At 38.8% G+C, this 15,242-nt stretch overlaps 1 protein-coding gene across 15 annotated transcripts in view; it reads left to right on the top strand.

The window, feature by feature from the left end:
- Positions 1-15,242, top strand: part of KCNMA1 (potassium calcium-activated channel subfamily M alpha 1) — a 773,076-nt gene that overhangs the window by 735,952 nt on the left and 21,882 nt on the right. The gene's annotated exons all lie outside the window — the stretch shown is intronic.

Raw genomic sequence — 15,242 nt, 5'->3', positions numbered from 1 at the left:
CAGAGTTCTCATGCAGCAACTAAAGATCCCGCATATCACAATTAAGACCCAGCATATCTAAATTAAAAAAAAAAAAATTAGGTACCATCTTAAAGAAGCAGTCTTGAACTACAAAAAGCAAAGCAGACTAGAATGGGGATTATAAAGTGTTCCCACTGAGTGGCTTTGTTTATTATATAGAAAAATCTTCTTTTTGGAATTTTCAACTTTACCATTTGTAAAAATATAGACATAGGCTAGATAATAACTGACCTTTGGAGAATCCACCCACATACACAAAAAAGAGTTTTATTGAACTCATTAAAACCGTAAACATAGCCCAGAGAGTTTTTATATACATACATTTCTTTAAGTGCTTAAGAAGGCTATTCTCCTGCATGTGTTAAACAACTGATGTGCTAATTATGCATTATTCTCATCTATTCATTAAAGCTAATCCCAGAAGGACCTCTATTTGAGGAAAGAAAAGTCATAAAGCTTTTTAAGACTAATTTAAGTTATTCTATATTCCTGAATGTGGTCCAACTACGAGCATATCTTAGTGAAAAATCAGAATTATGCATTTAAAAATAAACATGAAACAACATTCATCTGAATTAAGGTCGACTGGGCTTCATGCCATCTCACCACTTGCCAAGCCAAGGAGGAGAGCGAGCAAGAGATCCCTAGAGAGGGCCATCTTGGTTTCCCAGGGCTCATGACCTTTCTGATGGTGTGAGGATACTGAGCCTCATCTTTCTACCTGCCAGTGATGTTGGGCCCCATTTGGGCCAACTCCCCAGGCTGGCCAGAGGGCCTGATGGAAGCAGCAGGATATGCTCATTAGGGTGCCGGATTCTCTGTAGTAGGCCATGCAGTCTCCAAATCCAGTTACCAAACAGATTTTGGTAACTCCTCAGAAGTTTCATTTTACTTCTGATCCTAATCAGACAGATTTCAGAAGACTGTTTTCACAAGAAGACAATGAAACTGTTTATAATAGATTTTATTCAGAACTATAAAATACTTGATCCAAATTTTTAAAAAAATCCAAATTTACAAAATTGTTCCTATAGATCAGACATGCAGGATATTCCAGGTGAGACTGGCTACATAATTTGAAAGTCTACTTTTCCATAAGTTACTGCTGCTGCTGCTGCTAAGTCACTTCAGTCATGTTCGACTCTGTGCGACCCCATAGACGGCAGGCCCCAGGCTCCCACATCCCTGGGATTCTCCAGGCAAGAACACTGGAGTGGGTTGCCATTTTCTTCTCCACCATAAGTTACTAAGAATTTCAAAATGATGACAGCAGAGCGCTGAACCAAATGAGGGGCTCTTCTGAGCATGCACTTTGGGTGACAATGCAGGCCACACACTCAGCAAACCAGCCCTGGTTGCAAGGAATGAAAGGACTCAAGAACTTCACCTCCACACAGTCAAGGGGACACATGGTGGCCATGGGGTAGGAGTGGGGGTGCGCCTAGATTTGAGCTGCATTACTCTCTCTACGGCAGCACTAGTGAGTCAGTTCTTGGAAACTCAGCTGAGAAATCAAAGTGTGAAATTAAAAAAAAAAAATCTGTCTCTAAACTCCTTTGAAATGCAAACTGAAATGTTTGGCAGAGCATGGCTAAGGTGTGTATGAATACAACAGCCTGCTAGCAAAGTAGCACTTCTGAATTCCAGCCTGGGAAGAAGGGGTGTCGGGAATCTAGTAACGCCATTGTAATGATCAGCAGCAGCATTATTTATTGAACGTCCAGAACTGTACAAAGCCCTTCATTATTATTATTTTGGACAATATTATTTTAGGCAGTAATGTGAGTCAACCTGGTTTAAGTGTTGAGGCAACACCTATTTAACTGATCTACTGTTGTGACTTCTCAAATCATAAAACAGAATGCCTGTCCACTTATTCCAGGCTTTGTTTTCATTGTCTGGGATAAGCAAGTTCCACAGTGAGGTCTCAAATTCGATCTGGTTCAACAGACCCAATTGGATCTAGACCTTCTGATAACAGATTACTTTTGATTTCTTAGCCTTCTACCACAATTGTAATTTATGAAAAAACAGGAGATTATCTAGTACCAAGGCAGTAACTGGAATATAAATTGAGAAAGTGAGAATCCAAACAGCAGGAGTCAGAGGTAAGCTTCCATCTCAGGCACTTGCTCATGAGCAGCATCACAATATCCGCACACACATCTCTTTAGATGTCTATGATCTCCTTTTTCTAGCACTGCTCCCCAAATTGCCATTTAATAATGTGTCTAAACATTCCCTGAATATTGTCCTTCATAACTCAACTCCTGCTGCTTACTGCTTCATTTGTGAAAAAGAACAATGTTCTGATTCATCACATGCATTCCCAGAACAGATAGCGATGTTACCAACACATCCTCTTGGCTTTGTCCTGTGAACCCACAGCAGAAACACATGATGCGAAGCAAGAAGTATGCTTATGGATATACGCCTCTGAGAAGAAGATCACAAGAAATGTGTTTCTCAGAATCATCCAGTTTGTTTCTCATACTTATGTGAAAGATAAAGCCTCTCCGTGAAACTGGCACATGGGTATTTAGATTTCTTTTTCACACCGCCCCCACTTTCCCCTAGTCTCACCTCAATTTGAGTTACCTACCCTAGAAACAAAAAAATTAGTCAGGGCCTCAGGAGCCAGACTGCTTGCATGTGGATCCCAGCACTGCCACTTACTGTTTGCATAGCCTTAACCTCTTTGTGCCTTATTTTTCTCATCTTTAAAATGGGACTGCTAATAGTACCTACCTCATAGGAGGGCTTCCCTTGTGGCTCAGCTGGTAAAAAAAAAATCTGCCTGCAATGTGGGAGACCTGGGTTCGATCCCTGGGTTGAGAAGATCCCCTGGAGAAGAGAAAGACTACCCACTCCAGTATTCTGGCCTGAAGAATTCCATGGAGTATGGTCCATGGGGTTGCATTCAGACACAACTGAGCGACTTTCACTCACTCACTCACCTCATAGGACTGTTGAGATGATTGAATGAGCTAAGGTTGTAAAGTGATTTGTTCATTGTTGTTCAGTCGCTCAGTCGTGTCTGACTCTTTGTGACCCCATGGACTGCAGCATGCCAGGCTTCCCTGTCCTTCACCATCTCCTGGAGCTTGCTCAAACTCATGTCCATTGAGTTGGTGATGCCATTCAACTATCTCATCCTCTGTTGCCCCCTTTTCCTTTTGCCTTCCATCTTTCCCAACATCAGAGTCTTTTCAAATGAGTCGGCTCTTCACATCAGGTAGCCAAAGTACTGGATCTTCAGTTTCACCGTCAGTCCTTCCAATGAGTATTCAGGATTAATTTCCTTTAGGATTGACTGGTTTGATCTCCTTGGTATCCAAGGGACTCTCAAGAGTCTTCTTCAACACCACAGTTCAAAAGCATCAGTTCTTCAGTGCTCAACCTTCTTTATGGTCCAACTCTCAGATCCATACATGCCTACTGGAAAAACCGTATCTTTGACTAGACAGACTTTTGTTGGCAAAGTAATGTCTCTGCTTTTTAATAAGCTGTCTAGGTTTGTCATAGCTTTTCTTCCAAGGAGCAAGTGTCTTTTAATTTCATGGCTGCAATCACCATCTGCAGTGATTTTGGAGTCCCTCAAAATAAAGTCAGCTACTGATTCCATTGTTCCCCCATCTATTGGCCATGAAGTGATGGGACCAGATGCCATGATCTTAGTTTTTTGAATGTTGAGTTTTAAGCCAACTTTTTCAATCTCCTCTTTCACTTTCATCAAGAGCCTCTTCAGTTCCTCTTCACTTTCTGCCATAAGGGTGGTATCATGTGCATATCTGAAGTTATTGAAATTTCTCCTGGCAACCTTGATTCCAGCTTGTGCTTCATCCAGCCCAGTATTTTGCATGATGTACTCTGCATATAAGTTAAACAAGCAGGGTGACAATATATAGCCCTGATGTACTCCTTTCCCAATTTGGAACCAGTCCATTGTTCCATGTCTGGTTCTAACTGTTGCTTCTTGACCTGCACACAGGCTTCTCAGGAGACAAGTAAGGTGGTCTGGTATTTCCTTCTCTTGAAGAATTTTCCACAGTTTGTTGCGATCCACACAGTCAAAGATTTTAGTGCAGTGCTTGGCACATGGCAAGCTCCATATGCATTTAGTGTTATTAATCAATACATTCTGGGGCACTTACTAGAGCCTAGGCACTATTGTTCATGCTGAGGATCCAGTATTTGCTGGAAGAAGAAAGATGCAGTCCCGTGCCCTCTTGGGGTTTGAACTGTCATTTTAGGGGGTGGTCACTGCCTCAGGCCAGTAGCTGTGTCAGTACCTGGACTCTAGCAGATAGGGATAACTAGTTTGAAGAACACAAAATAGTTTGAATGGGTGTGGAGAACTACACTGAAAAACCAGAGGAGTACAGCTGAGGGTGAGGATCTTTAGCTTTGTGAGACAGAGAGCTGACCTCTCTGCTTGCCAGAAATAACTGAACTTATGTGGCTAAGATGGGAGAGTAGGACCTTCTGGAAGAGGGAACCACACGATTTACTTTGCTAACTGTACTTGCGTGAAGGGCTGAACCCTTGAGGTGCGTTATGGAAAAGCCTGAGTTCTCAGGCAGCCCAGTGCCCTGTGATGTCAGTTACATAAACAGATTCCTCCTCTGTGACTCTCCTCCTTGAACTCCATTCCAGAGTCACCATGTAGACTGTTCGCAAGGAGACAGGCAGCCCGTAATCCACCCTGTGGCAGGTGAGCCAGCACCACTGTGGGCACGATGGATGGACTCAGAACACACTGCCACTGTCATAATCAGGCCAGGCAGGGCTGGGGTAGGGGAAAAAAAAAAAAAAAAAAATCAAATAGTTCTCATCCCTCGTGAGAGAAAAATACTAAAAATAAAAATCTACACCATGAAAACTAGCAAATATAAAAAATGGCAGCTATGACATGGAAAATGACAATTTTAGAGCAATTATAAACGAAAGGCAAAGTGCCATTAAAGTTAAGGCAATGTTATTAAAAGATGTGTTAATTTTCAGTTAAATTTTCTATAAAAGACCAATTAGTTTAAAAGGCTTGACAGCATTAACTGTGAAACATAAGCTCTGGTAATTATACTTTGAAAAAATAAAAAAGAGAAGGATGCTGCAGCGTGTTGGAGACACGAGCGCAGAGGGACCTCCATGGAACGGGCTAGATGGCGCTGTGGGCTCAGATTTCCCTGTTGTAACTCACTGGTCCTTTCCCTAGCACTTCTGGGTTTATTCCCCAAAGTTCAGAAGCTAAGGGGCCACTCATGTGATCTGGGCCAGCTGATACTGGAGCTGAGAATGCAGAGAGAAAGCAGTGTTCTAAACTGGTTGCATTGTCAGCTGGTTGTTCTTTTTATAAGCTACCCTTTATTGAGTATTTGATGGGCTTCCCTGGTGGCGCAGTGGTAAAGAATCCGCCTGCCGATGCAGAAGACACAAAGGAGACTTGGGTTTGCCTGGAAAATCCCATGGACAGAGCAGCCTGGCGGGCTGCGGTCCAGGGGGTTGCAAAGAGTCAGACATGACTGAGCACACTGAGCATTTGTTGTTCATTAAAATTACACAAAATATCTCAGTTAACACTATCCAATAATCTGGGTTTATTTGTTTCTAATCCCTTTTATATGGATAAGGAATCCAAAACCCAGAAAAGTTAGGCAACTTTCCTATTGTCATAGCCATTGCAAGAGATTTTAAATAATAGCAACTAAATTCTGAAGTCTGTACACAGATCTAGGGGTGCCATGTTGCCATACTTAGGTGAAAGTCTGCCCAGACCAGACGTGGAATCCGGACTTTGGCACTGGGAAGAGGGACTCCCATATTATTCAGATTACACCCGTGTCTGGATCCCAGGCACTGAGCAGAACCCTGGAGAATTCTGTTCTCTTTAGCGCCCCCAAAAACATGTGACACAGGAACAGCCATTGCAAAGTCTTCTGCTGAAAATGAGGGCTTCCCTGATGGCTCAGTTAGTAAGGAATTGCCTGCAATGCAGGAGACCCAGGTTCGATTCCTGGGTTGGGAAGATCTGCTGGAGAAGGGAAAGGCTACCCACTCCAGTATTCCAGCCTGGAGAATTCTGTGGACATTGTATGGTCCATGGGGTCGCAAAGAGTCAGACCTGAATGCATTCCTGGAGACTAGTCCTGGCCTGGTTTGGAGATTCTGTGCCAGACTTTCTCACAAGGCTTCTAGCACAAATATAGTGAACAGGCCCATGCAGAGCACAGGAAAGACTAGGAGTACAAAAGCTTAGGAGGCAAAGGAACACACCTGTGTGTTACAGAATTCTGTTTCTTCCATCTGGTGTCTCTGTTACCCAGGGAAAGAATGGTGCCTTCTGGGTCAGATGAGCTGTGGAGAGGTTTGTTCTAGCTGCCACATCCTCCATAGTAATAGTCTTTGATAACTGGCATTTGAAGTCCTAGCACCTGGTTTGCCCTCGTGATGCTTAAACTGTCACTTCCTAAGCAGAAAGCACTGGATAGAATGCTTAATTGCAGACCTGTCTATGTTCTGTGACTGGTACCCCAGCCCCATAAAGAAATTTGCCCCCTAAAATAACTGGACATCCTTTATCAGGGGAAGCATTGTCTTTCCACCAAGTTACTCAGATCACAAAGACACGTTGAAACGTGCTCAGAGCACACCTGTATGTGATGTCAGAGGACTTCTCTGCAGCTGAATACTGAGGCACCAAAATGGGAGCACCAGAGCTCTCTGACAGGCGTCATTATACTCCGTCACAGCAGAAACTGTTACCTATAGCTCTGCTCCTTGATGCCTGTATGAAAAAATCAAGGAGAGAGATCTGGGATACAGTGCCAGCTCAGGGGCCAGAGAATTGTGTTCAATGTTGTGAGTGGTTCTAGAATTGTGCAGGGACCTCTGAAACCCTCTGACCCACCCTGAAATTATACCCCTTGATGGGCAATTTTGAAAGTGACACACTTTTGGAATAGCATACAATTTCAGTCCAAACCAAGAGCCAGGGATTAGTAGGTGCTCAATAAATGTCAGTGACTGATTGATCAAAAAGATTAAGCTGTTTCAGCGTAACTGATTTTAGCACAGAAAGGGAAACACTTTAAGGTCAAATCTTAAAGATTTGACAAAACAGTAACCTTTCATGTTGACCTCCCTGACTTATTGTTGCAAAGCAGAACTTAGAGTGTTCTTTGTTTAAGAACCATCGACTGTTTTCCTTAGAAAATGAATTCATGTTCCATGGGAAACTTTGGAAAGTGCAGATATATATAAAGAAGAAAATTTAAATAAATCATATTCCCAACACACAAAGATGAGCCTGGCTAGTATTTTGGTATATTTTCTTCCAGATGGTTACATAAATATGGAATCATCCAGTTTTATATCTGGGTTTTGTTTTTTTTTTTTTGCTTTTCAGAGTTAGTATTTTTATCAGAGTATCTAATCATGTCATTTTCTTTGGAATCATTGTAATGGTCTCCATGTAGGACTTCCTGAGACTCAAACATATGGATGTCCCAGAATCTTGTTAAACATTATCTATTGTGGGACATTTCAGTTTTTAATCATTTTTATTATAAAAATAACTAACCCTGTGATAAGTATTATTGTACATAAATCTTTGAGCAAGAAGAAACTTACTACTTTGAGGTAAACTTACTGGGTTTTAAACAAATATGAACGTATTTAAAACTCTTGGTATCTATTGCCAGATTATCCCCCAGAAACAATTGTACCATTGCACCACCATCAGTGGTGTGTGCATGCCATCTCTTGCACTTTGGTGAGCAGTGATTATCATCTTCTTTAGGGGGTCCTTCAATTGTGTTGGTGGTAGTTCTGAAGTATCTATAATTTTAACTTGTGTCTGCTGCTACTGCTGCTAAGTCACTTCAGTCCTGTCCGACGCTGTGCGACCCCGTAGACGGCAGCCTACCAGGCTCCCCCATCCCTGGGATTCTCCAGGCAAGAACACTGGAGTGGGTTGCCATTTCCTTCTCCGATGCATGAAAGTGGAAAGTGAAAGTGAAGTCGCTCAGTCGTGTCCGACCCTCAGCTACCCCATGGACTGCAGCCTTCCAGGCTCCTCCATCCATGGGACTTTCCAGGCAAGAGTACTGGAGTGGGGTGCCATTGCCTTCTCTATAACCATGTAAATGCATATGGTCTTTTGTGAATTTTTCTATAGATTTTATGCCTAAATTCTGCTTGCTGAACAAAAGAAGTCATCAAGTATCCTGTTAGTGTGTTAGTCGCTCAGTCGTGTCCGACTCTTTGTGACCCCATGGACTGTAGCCCAGCAGGCTCCTCTGTCCATGGAATTTCCCTGAGATAGGTTAAATATTCAGCTATATTTTCACCAGGTTGTTTGTGGTTATATTTTCTGCCTTTAACTATTTTATAACATTTACCTCCCCCGCACCACAACTTTGTTGAGATATCATTGATTTATATCATTGAGTTATAACATTATAACATAAGTTTAAGGTGTACAATGATATATGTATATATTGTGAAATGATTACAACAGTAAAGTTAGTTAATACATCCATCACCTCCCAGTTACAATTTTTTCTTGCTGTTGCTGAGAACTGTAAAAATCTACTCTCTTAAGCAGTTTTCAAATACATAGTACAGTATTGTTAACTTTATACACTGTGTTATAGTGTGCCATATCTCCAGAATTTATTAATTATATCCTATGACCACTTTCACCCATTTCTCCCAGCCCCCACCTCCTGCCCCTGGCAACAACCAGTCTGTTCTCACTTTCTATAGGATCGTTTTTTTTTAGATTTCATATATAAGTAAGAGTATAAATTATATTTCTCTGACTTACTTCACTTAGCTTCATGCTCTCAGAATTCATCCATGTTGTTGCATAGGGCAAGATTTCCTCCGTTTACAGCTAAATATTCCATTGTGTATGTATCTGCCACATTTTATCAGTTCATCTCTCAGTGGGCACTTAGACTGTTTCCATGTCTTAGCTATTGTAAACAATGCCGCAGTGAACATAGGGATGAAAAAGATATCTCTTTGAGATAGTTATTTCTTCTCCTGTGGATATATATCCAGAAGTGGAATTGCTTGGTCGTATGGTAGCTATATTTGTAATTTCTCAAGGAACCAGCATACTGTTCTCCATAGTGGCGGTATCAGCTTACATTCCCACTGGCACTTTACAAAGGTTTCCTTTTCTTCACAACCTCACCAACACTTATTTCTCATATTTTTGACAGTAGTCATTCTAACAGGTATGAGATGATGTCTTACCACAGTTTTGATTTGCATTTTCCTTATGACTAGTGATGTTGAACATCTTTTATAAAGTACCTGTTGGCTATTTGAATATCTTCTTTGGAAGAATATCTATTCCATTCCTTTATCCATTTTTTAATCAAATTTTGGGATTTTTTTTTTTTCCAATGAGTTATATAAATTCCATTTGCTTCCTCTCTTAGAAATTTAAGTAAATGTATTTTCATAGTAGGAAATATATAAAATGAATTATAGGAAAAAATGAAAATGGATCAGAATTCTGTTTGTTACCAGGAATTAATTTCCATGTAAAATTTTGGGGTACTAAATATTTAATATTTACATAATATTAAATATTTTTGTATGACTATATATCTTTGGAGGTCTGCACTTTTAACATGAGTTTAACATGAGATCTTAGTGATTTTTGGATCCTGCTTTTTTTAATATATTTTAATATTATGTCATGTAATTGTTACCATGCCATTAAATACTCTCTGAAAGCATAATATTAATATCTGTACAATGTAAGTCACATAAGTATATCATTATTATTTAATCACTTCCATATTGTTGAAAAAAATTTTCCAGATAGCAATTTCCCCTAAATCATTTGTTGAGTAAACGTCCCTTCTCCATGGTGTGTCATGCTTTCCTTATTGTATTAAGAAATGGAACAGCATTTTTTATAAAGGGCCAGATGGTGAGTATTTTAGGCTTTTGAGAGCCGTATAGACTCTGTTGACAATATTCAATTCTGCCATTATAGCACAAAAACTGTTAGTAAACAAGTGGGCATGTGTGCATCTCAATAAAACTTTATTAAAAAAACAAAAACAGCTGGCAGTCTACATTTTTCCCATGGCCTTGATTTGCTAACTCCTGTATTAAGGTCATATAACTACTAGAGTATGGTTCTCAAAACTTTGAAAGACAGTTGCATAAACTGTTTCCAGAGGAAATTTAGCATAATTTTATCAAGTTTAAAAATGTATCAATTCACTAAATATCCTCTTGCTACTTCATTAATTGATGCTTTATTATTTCAACCTTCTATTTTTATCAAATAAAAAAGAACAACCAAAAACAATTATTTTAAATGCTTAGAATTATTAGTTGACATTCTTTTCTATTCAATGATAAAAGCAGTTAAGGTTCTGAATTTGTCTCTGTAGCTTTGGCCTCAATCCATGACGTTTTTGTGTGTTATTTTCAAATAATCTTTAATTTTTTAATACTCTATATTCTTGAGTTTTATTTCCATCTTGACCTGTAATTATTTAGGATACTTTTAAAAAACTTTGAAGTATTGGGTTATTTACTTTTCTTTCTACTATTATGTTTACTTTTAAAATATAGGCCATACATCTTATATTTTAGTATGTATATTGAGATTTTATACTTTGGGCCATTGATCATGATTTGTTAGCATTACTTGGAAGCTAACTAAAAATGTTGTAAAGTTTAGCACAAATGTACTTAATGCCCATATTATATCCTTCATTTCCTTATACTTCTGGTCTGTTTGAGCTGTGAAAACAAGAAACACAATGATATTTCACATATCCCTTTTACATATGACTCTCAGTCCGTATTTATTTTACTATAATGCTTAATTAGTTTTGTTGTCTATATTTTGGTTCTAATATTTTCTCCATAAATGTTATATATTTTTTGTAAATTTTAACTACATGAACATGTAGTTAATTTGATAATAAAAATTAAAAAATTTTTCCTTTAAATATACTTTCCTTTGCTCTGTGTGTGTGTGTGTGTGTGTGTGTGTGTGTTTTCCTGTCTCTGAAGATACCAGAGTTTGATTTTGATTTTAGTTTTTGAACAAGTTTGAGAACTTTGCCATTTTATCAAATCATTTAGCTCATTTATGTTTAGTTATATAATCTATAATGCTAAAATTTGCATTATACTTTATGCTTTGATAATTGTGTCCTTTATTATCTATCCTTGGGCATTAGTCTATTTTTGTATGCTTATTTTCTCTAATGATGTGTAAATTATACATTCTGTTTTTAACTCTAGTTAGTGGATACCATATACTCTATAAATGTACTTGAAGCTACATTTTATTTATATTATTATCTAGAAAATTTAGTAGCTCTTGATTTCTTCTTCTATATGATCAGGGAATTTACATGTGTCTTTACTTCCATCCTCCTTTCTCCTACCTCATTTTTCTGACTTTTAAAAATGATTTAATATTACTGATAGATAATTTTGTCATATTTTTTCTTTCAAGAATTACTTTTGACATTTACATTGTTTGGTAATAATATATCCTTCAAGAATTCCATGTTTTAATATATTTCACCGGTATTTTTAAATAAAGTTTGCTCATTTTTGTCCATTTTAAAATTTGGGTTACTTTTCTTTATGTTGTTGAATTGTAATACTTTTAAATATATATTTGGATACTAGGTCCTTATGGGATATATGGTTTGCAAATATTTTCTGTCACTCTGTAGGATTTCTTTTCACTTTCTGGATAGTGTGATTTGTGCACAGACAGTTCTCACTGTGATGAAGTTTAATTTACCTATTTTTTTCTTTTGTTGCCTATGCTTTGGGTGTCATATTTAAGAATCAGTTTTCAAATCAAAAGCATAGTGCTTTACTTCTGTGTTTTCTTCTAAGTGTTTCATTGTTTTATCTTTTATATTCAGGTCTTTAATCCATTTTGAATTAACTTTTGCATAGGGTGTGAGGTAGGGATCCAAATTTATTCTTCTGAATGTGGATACCCAGCTGTGGTAGCAATATTTGATTAGGAGTCTATATTCTTCCTCTGTAGAATGATCTTGGAAGCTTTGTTGAAAAATCAACTGAGGCAAAGCGTATGAGTTTATCTCTGGATTCTCAATTTGATTCCAGTGGTCCATAAGTCTATCCTTAGGGCAATACCATACTCTCTTGATTATAGTAGCTTTGTGGTGTGCTCCAAAATCAGGAAGTGTGAGTCCTCCAGTTTTGTTTTTCCTTTTCAAGATGGTTTGGTTATTTAGGGCTCCTTGCAATTTCACAGGAATTTTAAAGTGAGCTTCTTCACTTCTATAAAAACGGTCTTTGGGATTTTGATAGCAATTGGAATAAATCTATAGATTGTTTGGGGGAATATTGCTATCTTAAGAATAGTAAGTCTTACAATCTATCAAGTTAAGATGTCCTTCCATTTATTTATATTTTCTTTATTTCAACAATATTTTGTAGTTTCCAGTGTACTAATCCTATATCTCCTTGGTTAAATTTATTCCTCAGTATTTTATTCTTTGTGATGCTATTGTAATAATTGTTTTCTTAATTTCATTCTTATGTTTTTCATTGGACGTGCATGGATTCACAAATGATTGGCTTAGTATTCTGCAATCTTAGTGAATTCATTTATTACCGAGAATACCATTTTAGTGGATTCTTTAGGATTTTCTATATACAAGATCATGTCCTCTGTGAATACAGATAATTTTTCTTCTTCAGTTTTTATATAGATACCTTTATTTCCTTCTAGCCCTGGCTAAGACCTCCAGTGCTGTGCTTAATAGAAGTGGTGAGAGCTGGCTTCTTCGTCTTGTTCCTAATGTAAAAGGAAAGCTTCCAATCTTTCACCTATAAGTCTGATGTTTTAATATATGTCCTTTTTCAGATTGAGGAAATTCCCTTCCATTTCTAGTTTTTTGAGTGTGTTTATCATGAAAAAGCATTGGATCCTTTTCAGGCATTTTTAAATTATATTATTTTTATTTTTTATTTATTTATTTTTTTAATTTTAATTGGAGGCTAATTACTTTACAATATTGTATTGGTTTTGCCATACATCAACATGAATCTGCCACGGGTATACACGTGTTCCCAATCCTGAACCCCCCTCCCACTTCCCTCCCGATACCATCCCTCTGGGTCATCCCAGTGCACCAGCCCCAAGCATCCTGTATCCTGCATCGAACCTGGACTGGCGATTTGTTTCTTATATGATATTATACATGTTTCAATGCCATTCTCCCAAATATATTCTTTTTAATTTCAATATCTTACATTTTAAAAGAATTGAGTAAGTTGTATGAAGTCAGCTTTCTTATCATCTGATTTTTTGTTTGTTAGAGATACTCATTATTTTTTTAATTGATTTTTATTCTAAAACATATGCTTCCTAAATTTTTCTTTTAGTTCTTCCAGCTCTTCCAGTAAATATTAAAAAATATTTATATTAGCTATTTCTCTCTGTACATTTGAGCAAGACAGAGGTCCGTTTTTCACCACGAGGTCATTAGTGTTCTGCCGTCCACACTTCATACTGGCTAACTCCTCCCTGGGTGTTGATCTAGAAGGATAATTATAGCACAAAAGCCTTTGTCAAAGTTCTGTGTCGGGCACTCCCTCATTTAACGCGCCGCAGAGCTGAGGTCAGGTGAGGGGGCTTCTGCTTCTGACAATGGTCTATTGAATATAGAGAAGACAATTTACCTCTGACGACGTTGGGATGTGTGTTTATATGTGTGCCCAGAACCAGTTTCCATGAGAGTTCACCTATGGTGGCCCACGTGGCTCTGGTCACCACTCAGCATGTAGTCCCTATTAACCCTTGCTGGGTCTTTGCTAAGTCTAAATGGAGTCTTAGCATGGAGGCAGCCTGAGAAGTGCAGATTCAGGGGTGAAATGAATGGCCTTAGTTTGCAACCCCACCCCTCTACCCCACCAAAAAAAAAAAAAAAAAAAAGCCAGAAAAGACTTTTTGAAAGGGAAAATTAGTCATAAATTGACCTGTCTTTCATCAACAAAGGCCCAAGTTTCTTTTTTAAATTTTTAATTTTGTGTTGGGTAGAGCAATGTTGTGATGATTTCAGGTGAACAGAAAAGGGACTCTGCCATATATTTTTGGTTATTTGTTCTTCCCCAAACTTCCCTCTCATCCAGGCTGCCATATAACATTGAGCAGAGTTCCATGTACTAAACACTAGGTGACAAAGGCCCGAGTTTCTGGTATCAGTCCCAAAAGTATTTTTCAGTGCTCCCTGTGCACGAAACACTTTTCTAAGTGCCTCACAGGTATCAGTTATATAGTCCTTGTAACCCACTCTCAGAGAAGGCAATGGCACCCCACTCCAGTACTTTTGCCTGGAAAGTCCCATGGACGGAGGAGCCTGGTAGGCTGCAGTCCATGGGGTCGCTAGGAGTTGGACACAATTGAGCGACTTCATTTTCACTTTTCACTTTCATGCATTAGAGAAGGAAATGGCAACCCACTTCAGTGTTCTTGCCTGGAGAATCCCAGGGACGGGGGAGCCTGGTGGGCTTCCGTCTGTGGGGTCACACAGAGTCAGACACGACTGAAGCGACTTAGCAGCAGCAGCAACCCACTCTATTATATTTTATAGATCATGACACTGAGGCACAAAAATGAGAAATAACTTTCCAAAGTCATGCAGCTACTAAGTGGCGAGGTCAGCGCTGAACCCCTAGCCTGCCTCTCACCCCTTAACCACACCAGCAATAGTTCCTCCTTCAGCTTCTCTGACCCCCAGGGGGCATCTAAGCTCTGGCAGATGATACCTTCTCCTTAGGGCCTGACTGGTTTTGAATCACATTCCTAGTTTCCTGTTGCTGTTGAAATTTTGCATCACTTTGGGTGCTTTTGTGAGTACTTCAATAACCTAGGGATTCTAGCCTCACTAGCAGCTACCATTTTAACTCAGAAGTCCTCCTGGAATTCTTTGCATATAAACTTGATCTTAATGATGGTGCTTATTTTACGGATGAGAAAATCAAAGACCAGAAAGATTAGACAACCTCCCCCGAGACATAGAATTATGATGGCCAAGCTGTAGAGAACTCATCCTTTACCTGGTTTGTTACCCACTAGATTTTTGCCAGGTGAACTGTCCAAAAAACTGCTGAAGTAAAAATGCAGCTGTCTTGCCTAACCTGCTTCAAAAGATCCATCCATCCTCAAAAGCCACAGGCAA

Source organism: Bos javanicus, chromosome 28 (assembly GCF_032452875.1).
Source record: "Bos javanicus breed banteng chromosome 28, ARS-OSU_banteng_1.0, whole genome shotgun sequence".
Lineage (NCBI taxonomy): Eukaryota > Metazoa > Chordata > Mammalia > Artiodactyla > Bovidae > Bos > Bos javanicus.
Note: the sequence above shows the minus strand (reverse complement) of the source record. Positions and strands in the feature narration are given on the sequence as shown.